We start from the raw sequence: 26,924 nt of genomic DNA, 5'->3' as shown, positions 1-26,924 counted from the left end.
TGCTACCTTGTAGACAAGGATGGCTGACATCCCCAAACACAAGGACAGTGCGATGTGACTGTTGTCAACCAACGCTTCGTTCAGCTGTTTCCCTGAAAGTGTTTATCACCAATGCTGTAGCTGGAGTTAAATATTTATTCACTGGGAGGTAATGTGTACCCAATCTAATCTTGCAGTTCACTCTTCAAATACAGCTGTAATTTTAATTCTGATTGGACACATGTCTTTGTGATTTGGTGTCTGGATTCCATCTTTGGTAGAGATTGTTGCAGCTTTATATCAACAAGTATTACTCTGAAGTTTATCTGCTACCAGAGAGACAGCAGGATATGTTCTACAACACCAAGAAAAAGCAACAAAAATGGAAGAAAGCTGGCATCTCATGCCACCATCTGACATGCATGCCTCCATCGGAAATGCATGCAATATCAAAGTTCTAAAAACACAAGTTGAATTGTGTCCTTAATTGTGCTTGTTTGAAAATAATATTAGGGGTAAAAAGGGAAGGATCCATTTTTTTAGTGCATTTACTACTTTTCCAGAGGACACAAGCTTGATTTTCAGCACACATACCAAGAGGCTCACATCTGCCTTTAACTCAAGCTCTATAGGAATCTGAAAAGTTCTGTACTTACATAAACATGTATGTGTATATGTGTGCACGTGCATATGTAGATGCATGCACATAAAATGATAAAAAATAAATCTTTAAAAAAAGAAAATAATATTAAAGTGTATAATAAGTATGCTGTTTATCCCTATCCATCTGACTTCTTGATTCTCATGCCAGGAGGAAGGAAAGGACCTGAGCAGTCCTGACATGAATGAGATGGGCTTTAAAGTGAATGGAACACACAAGTTTAAAAGCATGGTGGCATATGCCTGCATTCTCAGTACTTAAGATGCACAAGCAAGAAAATTTCTAGTTCAAAGACAGAATGGGCTGTGTGCTGAGTCTGAAGCTAACCTGGGATATGCGGCAAAATTCTATCTCAAAAGAAAATTCAGATTTTTATCATTTAGGAAAGTCAAGCTCCTTAAAGACTACTCTAGTCAATCTCAGGACAAGTTAGTCCCAGGGAAATTTACACAGCCTTGTTCACAGTCCTGAAAGCTACAAGGACCAGCAATACCCACTGAGGTAACGAGAGTAACTCAGACATCTTCTCGAGTGTGCGCCGCTTTCATTTAGATCAATGACTGTAAAGTAAAAATGACAATATGCGAATGAAGAAACCATCCGCCACACGCAAATGAGCGAAGTTGTTAAAAGTCCACAAACGTGTTCACCCATGATCTGTTAGAAGATATGCAAATATCTGTTCTTCCGTGTTCAGTGATGAGCTAGTGTTTAAAAACCTTTCTTGTCACTCCTCCTTATAACATGCCCAGCTCCTTCTTTATGATAAGATATATCTAAAAGGCAAACCATAATGCCTCCATTGAGGAAGAGTAATCAGCAAGCCATTCGCGTTCTTTTTTTCTTTTTGTTGTTATTTTCTGAGACAGGGTCTCACTGTGTAACCCTTACTGTCCTAGAACTCACTATGTAGAGTAGACCAGGTTGGCCTCAAACTCACAGAGATCCACCTGTCTCTGTCTCCCAAGTGCTGGGATGAAAGGCATCATGCCACCATGCCTAGTTGTTTTTCTTTATGGCTGGCCATTTGTAGGAACTTGGGTTCTCGGTCTAGTTTTAAAACATTGGTACTTGTCAGGAATCATGGACACACTCAACAATGGGTTTATGAATAATTGAATTGACGGAGCTCATTTGCGTTACCTGCTTTCTCAGGAGGCATGCATGAGTAACATCCTTCCAAAATTAAACAGGGGCCACTTTCCCTGCTGTCTGGAGAATCTGGAGATACTTAGCAAGTATCCTCAGAGTTGGAAGATGCCTGAATTATGGATGACAATAACAGATTCTTAGAGATAGAGTAAATTTGCTTTAAAAGTCACAAGTTTTAGGGCAACTGAGACTGAACAGTGAAGGATCGTCATATCAAGAATAACGACCCGAGTTGAGTCCCTGGTGCCCACACAGTAGAAGAGAACCAACTGCTGCCTGTTGTGCTCTGACCTCCACATTCATGCCGTGTCATGCGTTCATACTCATACACTCACGCATATATGTGCACACACATGCATAAGAAACAGAGTAAAATTATTTCTTAAAATAATCAATATCTTTTAAAGTAACACCTCAAAATACATGGAACATGAGCCGAGCAGTGGTGTTGCACACTTTAATCCAAGCACATAGAAGGCAGAGGCAGGTAGATCTCTGAGTTCGAGGCCAGCCTGGTCTACAGAGTGAGTTCCAATACAGACAGGGCTATATAAAGAAAGCCAGTCTTGATGATGGGGATGGGGATGGGGATGGGGATGGGGATGGGGATGGGGATGGGGATGGGGATGGGGATGGGGATGGGGATGGGGATGGGGATGGGGATGGGGATGGGGATGGGGATGGGGATGGGGATGGGGATGGGGATGGGGATGGGGATGGGGATGATGATGATGATGGCAGCAAATGGTATACACACTATTTGACACAGCCTTGATATTGTGCAAAAAATTTTCTAAGTTGATTTCCATGAAACTTGTATCTTGCACACATTCATAATATGCATCTCTGCATAAATGGATATGCATTTGTCAAGCATCCTTCTCCACTACAGGATCCTGGCTCCGTAGAATAAACAAAGCTACTACTGTTTTGAGAAGAGACATTTAGATACTCAATTTTTTTTTTCTTCACTTAAGACAATAAGCAAGAATAAAGCTTGGCAGAGTGTGTGCTTAGTTTGCATGAAGTCCTCAACCCTGAATGGAACAAAGCACAGTGAGGCTGTTTTAAGATGGTTTGCTCTGTTGCGGTGGGGTTGGGGGAGATGGCAAAGTGGACAACACACAAGATGGGGATTTTCCTTAAAAGGTCACATAAAGCAGCAGACTCTTCTCTGGCAGGGTCTTAAGGAGTATGCCTTTTCTTTTCCGGTGTTAAATGGCTATTGTCAAATGCAGAAAATAAAGACATAACAATCCAGAAAGAAGGAAAACTGAAGATGAAATATATATTTTATACCTATGTCTTGTCTCATGGGATGAAATATACATAAATAGTCAGACACATCATTTTAATTAGTACCTGGTGAGCACAGAAGTACTTGACTCAATACTAATGATCTTGATACTGGCGCTGAACCATAACTAATGTCAAAAATTTGCAAAAATTCAAAGAACATCACCCATAATATCAATGTGTCCTAACACCAAGGTCATTCTCTAATGATGGGGATTTTATCCACCTACATAATTTATGGGTAAATGAAGAGTATGGATGCTTGACATGTCTGAAAGAAAAGAAAAGAAAATTCCACTGGTTTCAAGTTTCTGCTCCTAGACAGTGCTCTTCTGAACATAATTCCAAATCATAGCACATCTACAAAACCTCTCATGAGAATAACCCAAGAGCAGTGACTCTCACCATGAATTGCCAATTACTGTCTTTTATACTTCCTCCAAATCTGGATAAAAGCTATCCATCTCCAACTTATCAAAAAAAAAAAAATACATTATAACTCTAGAGCTGAGTCAAGGGAGTTTTTCCTTAAATTGTCAAATCGGGGTAACGTTTTGTTTTGTTTTGTTTTGTTTTGTTTTGTTTTGTTTTGTTTTTCTAAAGACTAGAAAACCTACCTTTGCTCTTGTTTGAAGATTTTTATCTGAGGAGCAGTCCACCTGCTTGAGACTCTGGATACCAGGGTCAGTTTCCTATTTCCAATCCATGTTTTTCAAACTAGTGTCAGGACACAAAGCCGGGTCAGGGAAAGGTATCAGGAGGCACCATCTAAAATGATGCTGTGGACCTTCAGATGTCTCCTAAGCGGAGATGTCTGTGGATGCTGGAGATGCGTGAAGCGAGCGAGCCTCCAAGCCTTGCCTTCATTCCCTTCACTCCGTAAAATCCTCCATAAAGCTATCAGCGTGCTAATGGGCGTGGCTTGCAAGGGCAAACAGGGTAGAAATCCCATCTGTTCAATTACCAAGGACAAAAGATCCATGGGCAGATCTCTGGGCAGAGTTCTCTACTGTGTGATGAGCACACATGATTTCACCATCCCTTCCTAGGAATCAACCCCGGGACCTCTTGCTCCCTGTGTAGCTCTGCCACTGAGCTGCCCTCCCACTTAACGCTTGATGATTTCCCACCACAGGCCTTACGTTTTGACTTATGATAGGACTGAGAAGACAGAGGCCCAGAAGAGATCACAAGCTTCTAAAATGTAGCCATAGAAGCAAACTGTCTTTTGTGCGGCTGGGATTCCTTTTTATACCCACCTGCCTAAGGAGGGTGATCCCAGCACGCGACTTTGTGTGTTCTCACCAGGAGGTCAGAGAATAAAGAAATTCTTGAACTCCCCGAATTAAAAGGCTTAAAGAGGGTCATTACAGTGAGGAACTGAGGAAATTCTATGTTGAAATGAATAGCTCTGCGGATCGTGGCTTCTTTATGGGGTGGAGACACAGAGACAGGTGGAGCAGAGGAGGGATTCAGGCAGAGGGAAATAAAGAGCACACAAAGACACAGAAACAATGAAGGAAGAGCGGCCGATTCTGGACGAGGAGCAAATAAGGCCAGAACAGCCCCGGACCACACGAGCAGCCAGTGTATCAATGCAGCTGATTGCAAGCTGCAGGAAGAGAAGGCTAAGTTCTCACCTTTGTATCTCTTCCCCCACCAGAACATCATTCTCTAAGCTGTAAGAAATAGGAGCGAGGAGCTGTGCAGTGGTGCGTGCCTGCTCGGCTTATTAAAACGTAGGAAGGAGGCAATATTTCACCCCCCAGGAAAAAAAAAGAGATAGACAAGTGAGAACGGCTAATCCATCGGAAGAAATTAGCAGGCAGAGTCTGTAGCTGTTTGAAATGATGAACGAGGCTGAAATGGCTACACAGGCTAACATGCACTTGGATAATTACTCCAAGCTCTCGGGCTAAAATCTGTCTTGGAGGAGCTAGGAGGCTTTGATGACTCAATTTCAATGGGCATGCTTATGAAATACATAGTAAAACCTATTAAAATTGAAATTGTTCTTGGTAGGTACTCTGTGACGGGGCTGCTGACCCTGTCAGGCGGCTTTTTAATAAGGTACACACTATTTTTATTCTCAAAAGTGGCGTGCACTTTAGCTGCTTGCAGACTCGCTGTTAACCCTGTAATGACCTGCCTGGGCTTTCCCCACATGTGTACCACTTAGCAGACTTACATTCATATATACAAAGTGACGGCGTTTCCAGTCGATCGTGGTGGATATCGTCAGCTTTCACTATATATTTCTTTATTTCTCTTTGATATTTTTTTCCTGCTCCATATATAAGGACTTGTCTTGATTACATTTATTTATTGTAGGAGAGGGACATTTGTGCCATGGGGCATGGGCAGGCTTCTCTTCTTCCACTGTGTTGGTTCCTGGGATTGAACTCAGGCCACCAGTCTTGGTGGCAAGCACCTTACCTGCTAGGCCATATTGTCAACCCAAGGAGGATTTGTTGACAAGATGTATCATCCCACTGTCTGTGAAAGCATCTACAAACATTTCTATAGTATGTATTCTCCAGTACAAATATCATTGTCACATTGGTGCTTACTGTATTGTAGTCAGGCTATTTGTGTCAAATATACCCAACTACAATCCAGAACAAACCCCACATTTGTAAATTAATTAAAATGACAGAGTTGTTCTAAAGAGTCCTCCCAAGCATTATAAAAGGGTGACTTGGGGTTTTCTTAAGAGAAGGGGCCTCTCCAGAGCAGAGCAGTGACAGAGACTGACTGACTGGACACTTATGAGTGAAAAACAGAAGTTTCCAAATTGAAAAAAAAAAAAAAAATCTGCTTCAGGAAAGCTGGAAACAAACACACAAACCATTCTGGTATGGAGAGCAATGGAAAAAGAATTAATTCATCTGTGCTCCCTACTCGTGCCTCGTGCAAGCTTCCTCTGAATGACTCTTCCAGGCAACGGCTTGAGATGTGCCAGTGAATGGGTAGGAGGATGCTCTCTGGGCTCCTAACACTGAGGAGGTGAATGCAGCTTGGGTGAAAACAAGGGAGAAAGAGGGGTGTCAAGGAGGGTAGTGGAGGAACCTCAGAGAAGAGAGCAGGAGAAATGGGACACACCAGAAAGCTAGGCAACATCCCAAGCAACCATTTGACTCTCACAAGTTTTGATTTCTGGCTTTAGCTGGCCTTTCTCACCTGCTAAAGCCCATGGGTAGAACCAACCATGCAACTGGCCTCACAAGAACCTGAATCCCTCCAGCTCTGACCTTCTGCCATCCATGCATACACATGAGTGTTTTTCATCCCTCTTTGACTTCTCCTCAAAACCCTCATCCAGCCACGCCCTCCAGTGCCCATGATCTTCACCTTGACTCATCTTTGGCTCTAGGGTCACATCATGGACTATTTGAGTTTTTCTTTACAGTTGTTTCACAGCCTTAGAATTCCTCAGTTCTGCACCATGACTCCACAGCATTCCAAACTTCTCTGCCCTCTGATCTATACCAGGGAGTCCCCGTGCTCTGGACTGCCCCAGTCTCTCTTCCACCAAAGCCTTCCTGGACCCATAGTAGGTCATGGGAACCTGAGAGCCCCTGATCTCTCACCAGCTTCTTCATCTGGTGAGGTATGTACCTTTGTTGCCCAACCACCCAAACCCAAGCCTTGGACTTTTAGAGAAAACCAAGCAATGCTCTAACACTTGAAACTTTCATCTGGCCTTCACTGCTTCTCAGTCAAACGTCTTCTTTTCTCTCACTCACCACTGTCCTTCAACTCATCCTTCAACCCCGACACCCCTCTATCTCTGAGCATCACACCCCTGCATGCTCTTGTCTTGGCTTCTTCTCTTCAAGCCTGTGTTCTTAACAATCAACTGTTTCCAGCCAATTCAGTGGCCTTGACCTCTTAGTCCTTCCTTTCCCCTCCCTCCTGCATCTTCAGTGCCTCCCCTTTTCTCTCTCTGTTTTTTTTTGGCTTATTGATCTCATCCTGTAATTATAAGCCTCACCTCTCCCGAACAAAAAGGAAAAAAAAAGGCAACCTTAATTCATTACCATGATTAAGTCCCTTTTGGGAATCAAAATTTACCCAAGGTGCAGTTTCATTTTATATTTTCAACACTCAACCCAGCTTATTGCATACCTGGCTTCTGTAACTAATTGCACAGATGGACAGGTCCATCTGTCTTATCATCAGGTTTGATCCGGCATCTTATCAAATCCCTCTCCAGTATCATTTCTTTCTTTGCAAACCAACAACCCATTGCATTGGCTGTCCTCTCTCAAACCATTGCCTTCTTCTGGTTTCAATGCTGGAATCCCTATGCTTGCCTCAAGGCTACGTAGGTTTTAGTGCTTTTTCTTTGGTGACTGTACTTAGTAACATCACAGAGGAGGGTTTATAAGAGACAAAGGGCTTCTGAAAGACAGATGAGGAGTCCTTAACAAGCCAGGATGCACTGGGAAGTATGTGTGATGTATTCAGACTAGAAGCAGCATCTTCATGCTCATCCTGATCCCTCTAGTCATGCTCATACCCACCTTGGTTCCTCTATGCTCAAACCCATCCTGGATCCTCTAATCGATCATCCCTCGAATCATATCTATTTACATACAGACTCTTCTACTCATGTCATACTCATCCTGGTTCCCCTCACGGTGCTCATGATTATCCTGGTTCCTGTACTTATGTCTGAATTCTCTTAGACCCCTCTAATCACATTCATACTCATCCTGATTCCTTTAATTGTGTCTATACTGTTCCTGATTCCTCTGGTAAAGCAACTTATTCATTATATTAAGTGATTAGATGTCCTTATTCATTTACTAAGGTGATCATAGATACTTTTAATTCTCCATATATATATATACATATATACATATATATTTAATTATATATTCCAAATAAACCTGAACATCTCATCACCATATAGGCATTTAAATCCTCATATCGTCACTGATTTAAGGACTGCCACCATTTGGGCACCTATAATCATAAAAGACATGGAATGTGCCATCCGTGTGGTAGATGCCGCAGGGTACAAACATTTTATATTCCTGAGTGAATATGTGTGTCTGGTAATTGCATGCTTACTATTATTGCATTCATTTTTTATTATAATAATTATTTATTATTGCATACATTATTGCATTCATTCATTTAGGAGGATTTGGTCTTAGTGAAAAAGAAAAACATGCAAAGACACTAATCCCTTTACCTGCAAGAAGTCTCATTCCCTGTGGATCGCACGGCACATCTCTCTCATTGGTGTCTTCTACTCCATGAAGTCTTTATGCTGCCGCCCTCATCTGTGGCTTAGTCAATGACCATAAAATAGACAGCAGCTACTAACAGGAAACGGAGATTTATTGCTAAAGAGTTAAGTCTCTAAGACTTTTTATGTGTTTATTTTTATGGTCATGTTATCAGAAATTACACAACCTTTTTATTTTCCTTTCAGAAAAGAAGTAGATTTTTTTTTTTAAGTCACAGGAACACAGTTGTGTTTCTGTTTTTATTTGCTTGTCATTTGGATTTTGCTCTTTTTCCATTTAACTCTCTAGCAACGTGCTGTTCACGTCGTGTCTGTGATACACAAGCATGCCATGTGTTTACATTTGCTGAAAGAAATGTTATATTTTCAGTTCAAATAACTTTTGCCAGCTGAGTGTAAGAGTCCACAGCTATAATCCTTGCACTTGGGAGGTAGGAGGTAGGTGAATTAGGAGTTCAAAGTCATGAAGAACTTTCTAGAAAGAGTAGGTCTTTTCTAAACCATATGACACCCCTTCTCAAATAATATCAATAAAAAATTACTTTTACTAATCGATTTTCATTCTCAGACTGCTTTTGGAACAAGTTGACAATCCAGGTCATTGAACTGAGCTGTTTCAAAACAAATAGTTTCCTAGGTCCGTGCCATTGCTTTGTATAAATCAGTATGTGCCAGTCAGTTAATCTTCATTTTTGAACATAAACATAGTCAAGTTTGAGTTTACAGCTGTCTATTCTCAATAACCAGCCCAGCATAGCAGATGTTCACATATACAACTGTGTCCAACCTTTTGATATTATGACACAAGTCTTGCCATGTACAAAGTAAATGCTTTAAAACCATGTAAATGTGTTACAAAAATAAGTGTAAAAACACATCACAATGCTTTAACTATCTTATGACTTTGTGTTGTAAGCATTCATAGATATCCTGTAACACATGTATATCATTAAATTACCTTCTCAGATTCCCATTTAAGGGAAAAACATGATGGCTAGCATTCTTAAATTAGTAAAAAAAAAAATTAAGTATGCCACATTGAATCATGAAAATGAATAGAATTTCATTCTTTATATGAGCTTATAAGTCATCTTATTTATTTATTTTTTTCATCTTATTTAAATAATTTAAGTTTTATAATAAACTATTCATTTGACTTTACTTTAAAGTTTATATACATCACAGGAATTTAACTGTTTTATAGCAATATTTCATAAACTGCTATAAGCATAATTTCATTTCATTCCTAAGAATTAATATTTAGATATACCTCATCCCACTATAACATATGAACAAAATTCAGAATGCTAGTTACTAAATAAATATTTTAAAATAGGAATAGCTTTATAGACAAGTACTCATCAAAAAATAATGCAAAAATTATCATTCTATTTGCATTTACAACAAATACACAAAATTGAAATCAAATACAATAAACAAGACAAGCAAAATTAATAAACCTTTTAAAATGTAAAGACGCAGATCTCTGTGAAGAAAGTTACAAAAACCTCCCTCAGGAATACAAGCAATGGGCTGGAATCGGCTGGTTTAGTTCTGCCAAATAAGATCTGATAGTTCGTCTTGAATCAATCAGTTATTACAACATATATCAAAATTTCATAGATTTTATTTTGTGCCTATGTCCTATAACTGTGTTTGCCATGAAGAATATGTTAAACAACACCTCTGGGGGACATATCTAGCAATATGTCTATCCATCTATAGATAAATCTATCATTTATCCTATTATCTATCTTTGTATCTATTTATGTATTTATCTATCTATCTACTTACATACCTATTTGTAAAAGTCAGCAAAAGAGACATAGAAACTAATGATGGTAAAATTGAATTTTTGTATACTGAAAATTATGTCTTTTGAAACAAATAATAAAAACATGGATTCAGTGATTGGTTCAGAACCACCAGGCAATGACTATATTAGAAAGCCTTCAATTCTACCTGTCTTGTGATGGAATTTAACATATTACAGAGCTTTTAATTTATTTCTATGTGTATGAGTCTTGCATCTGTATTCCTGGCATACATGCCTGGTCCCCACAGAGACTAGAAGAGGATGCTGTATCTCCTGGTGCTGGAGTTGATTGTGAGTGTTCTGTACTGTCTTATCTACTCTGCTTGGGAACTCTTTAATTCAGCTAGTGACGTCCAACTCTTTCAAGGTAAAGAAACAAATCAGGAAGGCAAAGTAGGTTGTCCGGGTCACATGGCTAGAACATAACAGGAATATGTGCTTGTAAGCCCAGCACTAGGGAAGTTGAGACAGGCAGATCTTTGGGGCCACTAACTGAGCCAGCCCAGGCAATTCAGGGTGTTCTAGGCCAATGAGAAACCCTGTCTCAAAATATATGGTAGACTGCCCCTGAGAAATGAAACCTGCATAAGCGCATATGTGCATATGTATACATGTGCATGTTTACTCAGAACTGCACAGGGGTTGGGGGAGGAGCCTTAGAAGGGGCTTGTTACAGTGTCTTTTTCTATAAAACAGCATCTAAAAAAATTGCACACACCTCATTATGCTCTAGAAAGCTTTATTTTAGCACATAAATATTAAATATATAAAGATTTAGAGGAAACAAAACCCTAAAGACTTCCCATATGATGACATTGGCTCCACAGAGCATTGTAAAATAACACAACCCTGCCCTGGAAGGAAGGGATACGCAGATGCCCACCACTTTGGAGCTCTCTCTTCTAATCTTTGAGAGCTAGCTAGAAATAATCCACTCAGAGGTCCCAATACTCCTCACATGTAATAGCTACAAACATAAACCCATACATTCTTTCTTCTAAGGCGACTTTTCTTCTGTTTCCCACTATGTATTTTCTGTATTAATACTACGTAAACCCTCCCTGTGGCCCGTGTCAGAAATCCAGACTTTTTTTTTTTTTTTAAGTGTTTTTTTTCTCCTTGCTACATTGAATTTCCAGCAGTTTCTCAATTGGTAGTGCCTGCTGCCCAGGTGTGAGGATTTGATGGTACCCCAATACTTGCACAAAAAGATGGGCACAGAAGCACCTATAGCCACAGTCGTGGGGAAGCAGAAACAGGTAGATTAGCCAATCAATGAGGTCTGTATTCAATTGAGAATTGAGAGATCCTATATCAGAATGTCAGGAGGAACGTGTTAGAGGAAGGTTCCAGATACCTGATGTTGACCTCTGACTTACATGCAGAGGTATGTGCATCCCCCAACACACAAATACACACACACACACACACACACACACAGAGAGAGAGAGAGAGAGAGAGAGAGAGAGAGAGAGAGAGAATAAATAAATAAATAAATAAATAAATCGGTCTAAAATATAACTAGTTCCTGTTTTATTGATCGTCCAGTATCTTCCTCACAGATGAAATTATTTTATAGAACACAAAATTACTTTGTACTTATCGATTTTAATATTGAAAAGTAACATCTTCAAGGCTGTATGCATGTAACACATAGGTAAATTTTAATAAAACATGACAAAGAGAGCTGGGGGAGAAAGCAATGTCACACTCATAAAAGCCAGCTGATTGGTAGAAGGGAATTTGAAAGCTGACTGAGTTCCGTCATTTTAGCTGTTTGGGGTTTGTCCTCACGCTAATGTCACCGAGTTATTTTAAATGTCTGCAAGGAGCGCATTTATGGTTTTCTCACAGATTAAGGAAATCGGGGTTTACTGGCCTAATCACTAACCTTCCCAGAACACGAGTGGAAATCCCCTTCGCGTATGTGAATGTGAACGAGGTTCTGACGCTCAGCCCCTGAAGGAGGAGAGCTGAAAGGCACCTTCATTGAAAGCAATCGATGTGCGCCATTTGGTTGAAATGGCGATGCCTTTCACAATGGCTTGTCCTGTTCCTCTATGGAGTTGATGTGCGGAGTGCTTGACACATAAACTTGATCAAAACTTCACCAGTAATAAACACCCTAGGCTGAAGGGGGATGCCCCTCCTCCAGGGGCCTCTGGAGCCCACTTGCCTATCAGTTTATAGCTAGAGACAGAAGAACTGCATTCTTCTGGCTCAGCCGCTCTTGGTAGCAGAAAATGATCCAGGGCATGCAATCGAATATGTAAGCCTGAGACACAAGAAAGGGCAGCTTTGGGGAAAGGGGCTTTCCGGGGTGTTAATAAAATATGTTGGAAGTATGGCCGTTTTCCTCGTGGTTCCTAGAAACCTACAAGGAGGGATTCTAGTTTGTGATAGTGTTTCTAAACGCTAAAAGATGTGTCAGATGCCATATTGCATATAAGTCAAAATGGCTCAAAATTCACTTTATGGGAATCTAAGGTAGAAATGTGGCCCTGTTAAAGAATCCGGGACAGACGTGGAAGTTTACCATTTACTCCTCCCTGTCAATCACGTGACAGACAGGAAAGGGAACCTTCAGCAGCTACTGCATGCTGGGTTTTGTTTCCTTCAATTCCACACTGGTAGAGTTATTCTGGGTGTTTTTTCTTCCTTGACGTTTAAACACCAGATGCAATATAATCATGATCTTGTTGGAATTAAATCGATAAATTAGAATAAAAATGCTGACTCAGCCCGCTCCTACTGGATTCCTTTCCTAATGTCACAGGGTTTTTCTTGACAGGGAATGGATGAGTCTCACAGAGACCAAGACCTGTCAGTTCACAGAATCTTGCTGTGACTTCCCTTGGACCTGTTAGCATGGGTTCAGGGTTAACCTGGATGCTCCAGTGTCCTAACGGGTTGAAGAAATCACTAACTTTTCATATGAAACTTCAGGCTGAAAATGAAGGCTCTTTCTCCGCCTCACAGAGTGCTTCTCTGCTTCTCTTCCCTCTTAAACATTAGCCAAATCCCTCCATGGTTCCCAAACTTGTTATAAGTGTAGCATTCCTACATTTAACCTGTATCAGTGTGTGATAAAAAATAAGCCACCTGCCTCTATAGAAAGGTTAATTCTGTGATTAATCCCAGCACTTTGGAGGCTGAAGTAAAAGGATTGCGTGTTTGAGGGCAGCCTGGGGTACATATGGAGAGCCTGTCTCCAATGAACAAAAAAAATAATCAATTCCTAGATTTTTCATAAAAACAACAGTGTTCAATTATTGTATGAATCATAATACAACTTTTACTACCCGAAACAAATGACAAGATGAAGTCATTTGATGACAGAATCTCTAACACATTTTTAATTTGAATAAACAAGGAGGGGTGATTATCTGAGAAGTCTATAAAAACAAGCCCCACGTGTAAGAATTATAACAAATTAGAAAATTTGTGGGAAGCTACCCATGACCCAGGGTATCCGCTAGAAGCAAAATCACATTTGAAATAAAAGCAAATTGTAAAGTACATTTTTTTTGTTTTATAACAAATATTAAGTATATATATATATACACACACATACATGAGAATGGTATATGCTTCATTTTCTGTCTCATATATTCCTATTATCCAACCATAGGAGAAAACAATATTAAGAATCCCTTTATTCTGAATCATCTTAACATAAATGATTTGGAATGATGTAATTTAAGCATTTTTATTTATGTAGGTACAAATAAATAACATCAATAAGGATGGAAAATTAATTTGGTACTTCCAAGTGTTTCTATGTTTGTTCATATAGATGTATACAATGTGCTCATATAGCTGTATATATGTGTGTTCACGTAGATGTATGTATGTGTGTTCATATAGATGCATATATGTGTGTTCATACAGATATAGCCCCTCAAGTTCAATCAATAAATACTGATCAGACAGAGAACTCATCATGACGATTCCTAATATCAGCAACAATAATGAAAGGACTTCTCAGCCTTCTCTGACTTATTAGGTCTGACCCAGAATTCACTTTTCCTTACCATGCTTGCTTACATATTAATATTAATCTAAAGTATTTCCTTCTCTCTGTCCTGTTAGTATATATCTACATTCTTAGCCACTCAGGAAGCTGAGGCAGAAGGACTGTAAATTAAGGACTGCCTGGGCTTACATAACAGATTCAAAGCCAGTCTAGAAGGCTTAGTGAAATCAGGTCCCCCAAACACAAAATTAAAACATTTTTTAAAGAGCCTCTGGCCAATGAGTTGGCTATGTAAGTCAAGGTTTTTGTGTCACAAGTTTAATGATATGAGTTTGGTCCTGTATAAAGATGGCAGAAGGGAACCAAATCCACAAAGTTGTCCTCTGGTCTCTATACACACACTGTGGCAATATGTAACCCATATGCTAAAAATTGTACACACATACAAGCAATTAAAAATTAAGTCTGGATATAGTTCAGTAATAGAGTGTCTGCCTAGTATATTTTAGTACTGGGAAAAAAAACCTACCGGATTCACACATGATTTTTGTAGCCTGTAATAAATCTTAAATATTAAGTACAAAATAATGCTTTTGATGTCCATATTTCTTTAGAAAATTATGTCAAAAACATAATCTGAAAAATAACAAATGAGAGGGGAAAATTTTAATAACCTAATAACTCATAAGTGTGAGGTCCCAGAATCTAGTCAGACAAGACAAGGGTTAAAAATAAAACGCCCTAAAGCTTAGATGACTTTGGAAACACAGATCAAAAACAAAGAGACAGAAAGTATAATTAACTCCATTACTGCTCAGTCAAATGAAAACAGCCATGACACCCTCGTTTATTTATAACACCGCAAGTAGCTCAATTCCACTCCTGGCTATGGCTATAGAAAGCACCGAGTCCCCCAGCCAGTGACACAAAAACAAGCCCTGGAAATTCATGCCACTCGGGCATGTTATAGGTGTAAGATTTATGTACAAGTCCCATAAAAAAAGAATAAGTAGCTTTTATGTCTTCTTCTAACAATTCTCATTCTCTAGCAAACCAGAATGTCTGCACAGGAAGCCAGAATGTTCCAAAGTGCATCTCGAAGGATAAAATGCAAAGACTTATTTTGTCTCAGATATTGAACGGTATCAATAATACTAAAAAATCTATACGATAAACTACTTATATCTATAAAGTGTATATGTTTCAGAGTTGTCTTCCCTAGTAATTGGAAAATTCATCCATGTGTATATATTCAATACTGATACATAAGGAGAAGGGCTGGAGCAGTGAAGGCTTGCTCACAACCTTCCTTCCTTCTTTGTCTCTTTCTTTTCCTTCCTGGTCAAGCCCTGCCTTACCAATCCCTCACCCAATAAGGGCTGTCTCTGGGGACCCACAGCACTTACTCACCTGTCTGTCCATTCCTTCTGCCTGGGACAGTACCTGGATAGTTGACATTAACAAATGTCGTACTTGAAAAAAAAAATAATTGTGCACCTGTATTCTATTTCCCGGAAATACCAGAGACTTCCTTCTAGCTTTCTTTATCTGTCTCCAAAGCACAGCACAGGTTCTCTGTTTAGATGCTAGCAGCTGCCTGCTTTCCCAAGTTCATTGTTTTTTAATGATACAAAACCCTTTTCCCATTGCTGACAGGATGTCCACAGGAGCAATCACTGGAATGGCAGTTTGGTTTGGCACTCATCATCAAGAAAGGTCATAACACACTGTTAACAGGAACATTGACGGGTGTGGTTACTGTGGATATTAAGGCGAGTTTCCACAGAAATCCAAGAGCTGTCACATGGTGGAGATATTTTCACTAGGGTAAAATTGAGCAGTAAATCTGTGTAGTAAACAGAGGTGATGCGGGAGAAGCTCAGACCCTACCTGACTGTGTCTGTAAGGCTGGGGCTGGTTCAACTCGCCAACCGTGCAAACATCTATTCGTCCATCCCCTCCTCTCCTTGCCCTTCCCTTCTGATCTCTTTCATTCATCCTTTCTCTTTTCAGTTTTAAATTGCCTACTTGTGTCCTTATAGAACAGAGTTATTTTTCTGAGGAAACCTGAGAACAGTCCTCAAGACCCTGATAAGACTGGGAGGCATCAGGGGAGAGACCAGGGAAGATATCAGATATCGCCTTTGCTTTGGTTATTTTGGTTAGGTTCCTGTGTGTGAACATTTGGTCACCACTTGTTTGGGAGGAATGAGGAAGGGTGGGCTTGTTGGATAGGATGTGTCACTGTAAGTGGGCTATGAGGCTTCAAAGACTCATGGCCTTCCAGGTGTTTACTCTGGTTCTTGCTTGTGGTTCAAGATGTGAGCTCTCAGCTGTTCCTGCTGCCCTGCTTCCACTTGGACATTGTGGGCACTAAACCTCTAGAACCATAAACCTAATTAAGTTCCTTCTTTTATAAGTTGCCCTGATCATGGTATTTTATCACAGCAATAGGAAAGTAACCAATACAGAAGAGTCTTCAGAAAATAAAGATTATAACTCTTAAAGCCTTAGCTCCCCACCCCCTTCTTCTCAAAGGAACCAGCTGAACCAGCCACTGCCTTCCACTGTACACCAATAAACATTTGTCCTGAAAGAATGGGTAAGTCAGTCTGCGAGATATACTGCATGGTGGTGTTGCTGGGGCACCCAAAGCCATAAAAACCACCTCTGAAAAAGTGTAAAATTTGATAAAAAGAATTCAGAGTATAAAAAAAAAAAGTATTTACAAATTGATTTGTTTTCAATATCAGAGCTTGTATGTAAGGTTCTGACACGGTGAATTTTTACCGCAAAGCCATAAATACTAAAATGGAGATTGTGAACATGGACAATATAATTTATGATACTTGCATACCTTTCAATTATTCAGGTGTTCAAAGCCCAACAAATTGAATAATGATCAGGGTAATGAATTGAACCCTAAGAATTGCACAGAAAACCCAGGGAGGAACTTGCATACAAAATAATAGGCCTGCATGAAAGACACATTTTCTCTTTTAAGCCAAAACATGTAGGGAGCAGCTGTGTAATTGAAGTTCCTTCGAAAAATTTCCCACTAAGGCATAAAAGTAATGCTTGGAGTGTATTTCAGATGAGCAAACCAACGGGGAGAATCACAAATGGCCTGTTACAATCTCCGAGAGTATGGGTTCCCTTGTTATTTTTTAACAGCACTGAGGGGGAAATGCAGTCATATAAATTACCAAGGGCCATTGATTTAGGTGTATCCTAGAGACCTGCTGATATTTCACAGTCTAAAGCAGAGTTTTCAAGAGTGCTTCATACAAGGATAAGGCTTTTAAACAATGAAATGGCTTCTGCTTAGAAATAATAATAATAATAATAATAATAATAATAATAATAATAATAATAGCCAAACAATATCCACAAAATATTTGTAGGATAATATGTACCCAGCCCTTCACCCACATCTCTGGTCCTGCTGACCAAAAGGATGTGCATCCGTCAAAACTTACAGTAAGATTCAAATCAAGTACTGTGATGATCCATTGCGTCTTCTTGATGGATGTTAGAATCACCATGGAAACAAATCCCTCAGCGATTAGGTTAATAGGGTGGGAAGATCCACCTCAAATGTGGTCCTCAACACAGGCCAAAATATTCCATGGGCTTGGGTTCTGGACTGAATGAAAAGGAGAGCGAGCGTGAGCTAAGCACACGGAGATGGTGAGCTGAGCACAGACTTGTATCAATCTCTGCTTGCAGACTGCACGCACGTGGCCAGCTGCCCCTTGCTCCTGGCTCTATGCCTTCCCAATTCCCGCCATGTCCTCGCCAGCATGATGGAAGGACTCCCTTGTACTACAAAGTCAGCATAAACCATTGTTTCCTTGAGGTGTTTTTCTCAGGTTGTTTATGATGTCAACAAGGAAAGTGACTGTTAGCTAGCATCCATAAAAGCTTAGCAGTCCTCTCACCTCCAGCCTCCATCCCCCACATACATGACTGCACACTCATGGCCCAGTGCATAAAGTGACTTAATTCAAAGCAACTTGGAAAGAATCTCAGTTTTCTAGAACACCTTCGGCGGGGAGGGGGGCGGGGGGCGAGCAATACCACGCTGAATGTACTGCTAAAGAGTAAACACTGGTTTAAGATTTCAGCTTTACAAAGTGCAGAGAACACGCGCCAGCAGAGTGCTCAGCCAGTAACGGGACATCTATATCAAATCCTCGCTCCAAAAAGCGGAGAGACAAATGAGAAAGATGAGCAGGGAAGAGTGTGAGAGCCCGGGGTCACAGAGAACCGGGAGGAAACAGGAATCACAGAGAACCGGAAGGAAATGGGTTATGGAGAGGAAACAGGGGTCACAAAAAGGAAACAGGGATCACAGAGAGGAAACAGGAGTCACAGGGAGGAAATAGGGGACACGGAGAACTGGGAGGAAACAGGGGTCATGGAGAGAAAACATGGGTCATGAAGAACTGGAAGAAAACAGGGGTCACGTAGAACCAGAAGGAAACAGGGGTCACAGAGAGCAGGGAGGAAACAGGGGTCACAGAGAGCAGGGAGGAAACGGGTCACAGAGAAACGGGAGGAAACAGTGCGTTCTAGATGTGACAGAACCTCACGGTCTTTGCGGTCGCCTGCAAAAGATCTACACAAGATCAAGCCAGTCAATATTCTTCCACAGAGTGGGCATGGGGTCATGAGACCAGACCCCTAACTGAAGAGCTCTGGACAGTTGATGGCTTCTAGGAGAGGGGGGTTGCATTTTTCTTTAAGGGAGCGGTTCCTGGTAGGACAATTACACTCCCGAGGATGGCCCCACACCACTGAGCCTATGGATATCCCAAATTGAAGTCGATGCGTTATTTTCGAAAGGGGGGTACATATAGTTGTAGGAGTAGAAGCATGGGGGTGAATCAGCGGGGAGGTCATCTGTTAAACATGTCCGTGTATAACTTGAGATGGAGCAATTGTTCTGAAAATGCCTTTGTCTCCAGTAGAACACAAATGATGACGCGCTGGAAACACGAGGTGTTGCAAGATTCCTTCTCAGAGGAGACATAAATAACATTTGCCTTCCAGGCCCTTTAAGGTTCCAGGGACAAACTAAAGTATATTTCATCAAAGTTCAAATTAGGACCTTTGAAGGGTCCTGTGAAATCAAAGAGATGGGGAGAATCCCCCTTTGTCCTCTATCCTTAGGTTTCCATCTGGCCAAGGGTATGACCACGGTAATGAGGTTTTGAGATACCTGCTGGAGAACTACGGAATGTACACAGAAGCAAAATGAACCAGTGCCACTCCCCCAAATCATAAATTTGGGAGGAAGTGGAGCTATAGAGGAACAAAAACGAAGAAAGAAGTTTTATGTGAGCGATGTGAATATTCCACCCTAATAGATGCCATTAGCTAAGGATGGAGAAAAAAAAACCTATGTGATGCTTGTCTTTCCTGCAACCTAACTAGATTTGGAATCACCTAGAGACTTACCACTCACTGGTGCCCTGGGGGGAAGACACACCCAGAGTGTAGACAGAGCCATCTGATAGGCTGAGGTCTGGGACTGAAGAAAGGAAGAGGTCCAATGAGCACTAACTCTTCTTTCTACTTCCTGTGGACAGATGTGACCAGATGTAGCCTCCCTGCAATCATGTTTTCTGTGTCATGATGGTCTGTACTCTAAAACCATAAGCCAAAAACAAACCCTTCTTTCTTTAAACTTTCGTATCTGGTGTTTATCACAGTAATGAGAAAGGTTACTAACACAAATATCAAAAGGTAAAATGCAGAGGTTGAGGGGATGGTTCAATGGGTAAAGGAGCTTACTGTATAAACTTAGAGACCTGAGTTCAATCCCTGGAACCCAGGGAAAGGTGGAAGGAGAGAACAGAGTCCAGGAGTTGTCCTCTGATCCCAGCACACATGAACCATGGCTTGTATTCCCCCTGCCCCCAAACATGCATCATGCACATACAAGTAATAACAGTAATAATAGTTTTCAATTCAAAATATATATTGGGGGGGGGTTCATTGACAAAGTGACAAAATAGTTCTATGAGGAGTTAATATCTGTCATTATTGTAGAATTCTTATTTTAAGTAGATCATCATGTAAATATCTAACTCAGTAGAAGGCTAGAAGACTAGGTCCTTCCCTAAGCTGTCTGTGTCTCAGTAACAAATACTTTTTTGTAGCTGTAAACTACAAATGCCACAGGATCCCTAACAGACTTTTAAGAAGCAAAACCAAGATGCTGCAAACACAGCACACCAGGTATAGGGAGTGGTTCTGATGCTAAGGTCCTGTTCCTAAATTGGTTCTTGATCTATCAGTAAAGATGCCAGGGGCCAATTGCTGGGCCTAAGGAAAGAGGCAGGACTTCCAGGTCCCCACAGGAGGAGGTGAGGAGAAGCAGAGAGAGGAAGAGAGATTTCACCATACTTCAGAGAGAGAAAAGGCCACCAGCCATGTGAGCTCTAGGGTGGAGAGTCCACTGGCCATTTCCCCAACTGGGCCTGTGGTAGCAACTAAAGCTGAGGGCAGATTTAGGCTGCGGAGCTAAGAGTATTGGAAAGGGCACACTAGCTGCAGGAGATTAGAAGCACCCAGCAATTGAGCCAAGAAGGCAAATTGAAAATAAGCGTGTGTGTGTGTGTGTGTGTGTGTGTGTGTGTGTGTGTGTGTGTGTGTGTGTTTCATCCACATATCTGAGGGAACTTGGACAGGGTTGGAGTCTGGACCACCTAGAACTTAAGCAGGACACCCAAAACTACATGCTACACTTGGGCACTGACAGGACCACAGCAGAATACTTTAATAAATAACAGCAAGAATTTTTATTGCCTTCTTTACGTTTTTCTGGACAAACTCTGTACCATTATATAACTTCCCCTATAGAAGGAGCTCTATTCTGGTGTGGCTTTTCAGCACAGGAGAATCCATCATGTTTCCTCCACAATAAATTATGTAGTTTATCTCATCAATTTCACACTGTAAAATCATAAAGACAGAAATTGTACTTACCAACTAACTTATGACCTCTCTGCTCAAGAAGCTACTCACCAAAAGAGACACTAGCAACTAAATTATCAGCAGTGATCATTATGACAGCAAGTTGAGCCTTGACCAAATAGAAGGCATGTTCTAGGGATTCTTCATTTAATCCTTAGAGGAGTAATGGGCCATGAATGGTTTCGATCCCCATTTTCTGCAGGAACAGTGGGGATGCATTAAGGATTTATCCATCGTATTCATGTCTTCATATTTTTCATCAGGGAGCAACATTCACATTCTTCCTCTATAATAACTGTCTCATCTCCTTAATCATTTTTATTGCTTTTCTCCTGAAACCTTAGTTTAATTGTGTTATGAACTAAATATGTGTCTTTTCAAAATATCTACGTTGAAACTCTAGTTTCTAATGAGTTTGTTTCAGGAGATGCAGGGTTTGAGAGACAGAGTGTGAGGGTGAAGACCTTGTCAGAGAGATTAGAGGTCTTACGAGAACAAGAGCGCACTGTGTGTGTGTGTGTGTGTGTGTGTCCCTCCCTCCCCCTCCTCTGTCTCTCTCTTTCCCTCTCTTCCTTCTTCTTCTGACTCCACTCACCATCTTCTCCATTTCTTTCTCTCCTCTCAGCTAAGAATACTAAAAGAAGATCGTGATCTATAATCCAGGAAGAAGACTTTTACCAATAACCAGACCATTCTGAAACTTGGCTCTAGACCTTCATATGTCAATATTGTAAGAAAGCCACCCTAATGGATGGATGTTGGAAAAGGGCTGGGACAAGAGGACCAAGTACAAGGGAAGAGAAGAGGGGGATGAAAGCAGGAATATTAAAATAAATGGGTCATCTGAGGGGTAGTATGAAAACTAGATACAGAAGTTTCCTAAAATATACACATATGAAAGTGATCTAAATGAAATCACCAAATAATGGGGGAGACAGATTCCCAACTGGCCATCTTTTGTCACCAAATGAAGCTCCCAGTACCAGGATTGGGTGAGTTATTGGCCAAAGGAGTCCAATGGGAGCCACCAAACAACGCAGACTGTTGCCAAGACTATAGGCTACTGTCCACAACTGACAGCAAAGCTTGATTGCTAAAGACAACACTTACACAAGCATTGGATATGGCGGTCAAGCTGGTGCCTACATGCGGCCTTCACCTAGTGTCTTGGTACTGGAAGACATCCTATGGAAGGAGAATGTATACACCAACATAGCCACTTACCCTTTGATCCACATCGGTGCCCTGCCTGCAAGATAAGCTGGTGTGCAATGGTGGCACAAAACTTGTGGAAGTAACCAACCAACATGTGATTTTACTTAAAGCTCACTTCACAAGATAAAATTTATTCCTGACGCTTTTTGAGTGACCTGCAAATAGACAGCCATAGACTTAGGGTAAATCCAGATATTCTGTTTTTTTAAAAAAAAAAGAAATAAAATTAATCCTAGTGACATTTTACTATACTCATATATCAGTGCCATAAAGCATTGCTCAGCCATCATCAGAGAAGCGTCTTCATGCAGCAGATGAGAACAAATACAGAGACCCATGGCCAGACAGCATGCAGGGAGTGAGACCTTGGAACACTCAGCCCTAAATGAGATGTCTCTATTAAATCCTTCCCCCCCAGGACTCAGGGACTCCATGGAAGAGAGGGAGGAAAGGGTGTAAGAGCCAGGGGGAGGGAAAACACCAAGAAGACGAGGCCCTCTAAATCAATATGATTGGCTACAAACACAGGGTCTGCATCGGTCTGTACCAGTTGGGACCCTATAGCTGAAAAGAGAAATATACACATGTCTTCCCATCCCTAATCCAGAAACAATGTCCAATAGACAACCACCTGTAAGTGCAAATTTAGCTTCCTCCAAGGGAGTCTTCCTGGGGAAACAGACTCCTCATAATGGTAGAAGGCATGTCCAGCAGTAGAGAGATGGCCAACAGAAAATAGACTCCATGACATCAGAGGAGGTTCTTGTCTCATGATGTCATGTCAGGGTTGTTTTTTTTTTTTTTTTTTTGAATTATCTTACTATCTTTTTCATTTTTATTTTTATCAATATATGTTATTTTCTTCTCTCTTTTTTTGAATTATCTTACTATCCTTTTCATTTTTATTTTTATCAATATATGTTATTTTCTTCTCTCTTTTTACCCTAAAGGTTATTTTCATATATATTATGACTCCCAGATTAGTGGTTTTACAGGATTTATAAGTTGTATAAACAAGTGGGTCTTTGTTTCTCGTGCCTTCTGTTGGGCTCTTTTTCTTTTGTTTGTTTGTTTTGTTCAATTCTTATATGCTAGTTTTGTTTTGTTTTATTATATTTTATCATTATCTCACTGAAGCCTGTTTGTTTTCTAATGAGAGAAGGAAAGAAGGTGCATCTGGGTAGAATATAAGGTGGAGAAGGGCTGGGGAGAGTAGAGAAAGGGGAAACCATAGACATCAAATGCAGGACAGACAGACAGAAGGGAAGGGTGTAGGAAAGGAAGGAAGGAAGGAAGGAAGGAAGGAAGGAAGGAAGGGAGGGAGGGAGGGAGGGAGGGAGGGAGGGAGGGAGGGAGGGAGGAAGGAAGGAAGGAAGGAAGGAGATTCTGAACTTGGAAAGATGGTTTGTATTTGTAGAATAAGACTCATACGTGAAGCCTTGCTCTGCTATTTACCAGCTATGTGGACTTCATGTCAGTCATGTGAATTCCCTGAACTCATATTTCTTATCAATGAAATGTACATAGTAATAATCACCATAAGAAGTAAGTATTAGACAAATAGCATATCAGAAATTATAGACACTCAAAGAGTTGCAATCACTAGTGAATGAGTCTGGGAATTTTATAAGCAATAATTGCATTCGTGTATTGTAACCTGATTCAACATATCTTTCATAGATTATATATTCTAATTTCATAAATTAGAAAAACATAAGCAAATACACAACAAATTTTTACTACCTTAAATTAATAACTTTCAATATGTGGACACTTAGACATTCAGGTATCTGTCTAATGACTGGGACATGTTATTAATACTGTTGTTTAAACTGTTTTTTTTTTTTTTCATTTGAAAACATGTTAGGAGCATCTTTGCATGTCTATAAACAAATTACAAGACTGCATTATTCATGGGAGTAGCATGTTCAGATTTTAATCATGTATATTTCAGATGCATATTACCTAGATATATTTATAATTTACCTAAGAAATTCCAATGTTCACATTAAATAGTTACTCTAATTTTGTTATTTAAAATTCTAAGTCATATGCAAATCAAACCAATCACCAGGCTTTAATAGAAAAAATATTTTATATTAAATGTGATAAGCATGGCCAATTTACAAATGGCACATTGGAAATTAAAAATACAGACCAATCATTAAATGCACCTGTGGCTCACATCTTACTAGAGGCCACACTTCTTTCTGGAGATGGCAGTTGATTGACTGAGTACATTAACATTGTACTCACATAATCCTCACATTGCTCTGGGAAAACCATCTCTCCAGCTTTCTCTCTGAGAGATTGCTCAAACTCTGTGAGGAAAACAGTCTTTTCCATTTTCCTTCCTTGGGATTTACAGGAAAACATTCTCTAAATCTTATTAACAGCTTGGAGGGAAATAAGCTGGGCTGAGAGAATGCTGGTCCGTTGAAACAACTTAATCCCAGCCAAGAGAAACTACCGTCTGGCTTGTTGAACATGCTGCCTAGTAAGTGCCAAGGTCACACTTAGAAGATAGGGAAGCTCCCATCGTCTCCAACATTTCTACTCTTGGCTTGCCACGGTACCTTTTTATAATAGAAGTCACCCAAATCTCTGGCAGTTGTCTGTGTATATACTACCACAGATAAAGGTACATGAAGGACATCACAGTTCAGAAATCGGCTGTCATATTTATGGACATCTCTTAGGGAAGGAATAACAGTGAGCTGGCAAGATGGATCAAGGGGTAAAGGCACTCACTGGAGTTCAATCCCCAGAGCCCACACGGAGCAAGGGAACTGACATATGCAAGTTCCCCTGTGACCTCCGTACACTTATCATGAAAACATGCATTTGTACACACACACCCATGTAGTAGTAGTAATAGTAATAATAATAATAATAATAATAATAATAATAATAATAATAATAAAATCTTAATAAACAAAAAGAATCTCAACAGGGGCTAGAAACTTGCCATCACCAAACAGCTCTGCAGCACAGAACAATTGCTCAAACACATCAGCTAGATGGGCTCACGTTAACCCAACTGCTTGTTGATTAACTAGTATTTTTAGACAGCGATGAGTTGTTTGGTGTCGTAAAACACACAACATGGTTTCTGAATATCTTTGATCTGGGTTTGGTTGAATCCACAGATGCAGAATACATGCATAGGGAACAACAACTGTATACCATCCATAGACCCAGTTTTAGAAGATACCAATGAGGTCCAAGCCTCCAGTACTCCTCTGGGCACATGGCCATCTTTCTAGAAAAACCATCTTTGCTTTTCTCAACAAGAATGCCTTTTTTTTTTTTTTCCTAATATGATGAGCCTCTGACACGGCTGTCTCTAGTTCATACTTGACTTGAACTGCTCAGCTGTTTAACTAAAAAGTTAATAAATAAAATAAAAGGGAATAAATACATTTCCCAACCAACTGCTGCATTTCAAAGGTACAGGCACCCTGTGAACAAAACGTTAAGCTCCTGGTGGTGTCTGTATGGAGACAAATGTAAAAGATGTATGTTAAGGGTTAATCCGCATCTAAACTGAGAGAACCTGTTCTGGGAGGACATGCATATTCATCACCCCACTTAGTCTCAAGCATTCCTAACCACACCTTCCAAACCTCCAGCGCTCCTAACTTACAACCCATAGGGCGCATCTCTAATTTCTTCTCCGGTGGTTCTGTCATTTTCCAGAAACCTGTTGTGGATTGCTCTGTTCATAACTGGGGAATAATAAATGTAGCGATACTTGTGTAACATTTGTCCGAATGTAGCAATATTTGCGTAACATTTTGTCCATCAGGGAAACACACATCTGTCTGACAGACAGAACCAAAATGGGATGTACATTGCTTTAAACTTCCTAAGTGCTATGTTTTTAAAACTGGAACAGACACAAACAGCACGATGGCGCTGTGGCTAAAGGCGCTTGTCGACAATTCCAGCAACCTAAATTCAATCCCCAGGACTCACAAGGGGAAACAGAGAAGAGACTCTCACAAGCTGTTCTTGGACTGCCACATCCTGTTACGGAATATATACTACCTCCTCCCAAATGAATAAGTAAGTATGATTTTTTTATAATTAAAAACAGGTGAAATTTTATTTTACTATATTTTAACATACACATTGAAAATATCGTCCTATAAGTGATCGACATTGTAATGGTAGGTAATTGAAAAAGCAGGGCTACTCGGCTATCTCCTGGCTGCCTCTATGCTCTTGCTGTAACCGAGGCACCGGTTGGCCAGGAGTGCCAGCCCAGGACCCACAAGACATTAGCATGGCTATTGCCTCCGCTGGTCAGCTCCGTGGAGTCCACAGCTTTAAGCATGACTCTTGAGCCAACTCTGCCACCCTCTAGCACTCGACTCAACCCCAGACAATAACTGCCATCCTCGTGGTACCCAGTAGAAATAAGACTCTTAATTCTTAAGATTAACCAAATACTCAATACACAAGATGCCCATACAATTAGAATTGTTAACCCAATAACCTAACCTTGATAAGAATAACTACCTTAGACTGCCAGAAAGCTTCGTACATCTGTGGCCATCTTCTCTCTTCTAACTCCTAGCTC

The 26,924-nt window shown here is 40.4% G+C and overlaps 1 long non-coding RNA gene across 1 annotated transcript in view; it reads right to left on the bottom strand.

The window, feature by feature from the left end:
- Positions 1-16,939: 16,939 nt before the first annotated feature.
- LOC143443734 (uncharacterized) overlaps positions 16,940-26,924 on the bottom strand; it is a 44,183-nt gene continuing 34,198 nt past the window's right edge. The window contains exon 5 of the long non-coding RNA XR_013112954.1: positions 16,940-17,786. This is a non-coding gene — a long non-coding RNA (uncharacterized LOC143443734). The remainder of the gene's footprint in view (positions 17,787-26,924) is intronic.

The sequence above is a fragment of the Arvicanthis niloticus genome, chromosome 10 (genome assembly GCF_011762505.2).
Source record: "Arvicanthis niloticus isolate mArvNil1 chromosome 10, mArvNil1.pat.X, whole genome shotgun sequence".
Classification (NCBI taxonomy): domain Eukaryota; kingdom Metazoa; phylum Chordata; class Mammalia; order Rodentia; family Muridae; genus Arvicanthis; species Arvicanthis niloticus.
This window is presented reverse-complemented; position numbering and strand designations above follow the sequence as displayed.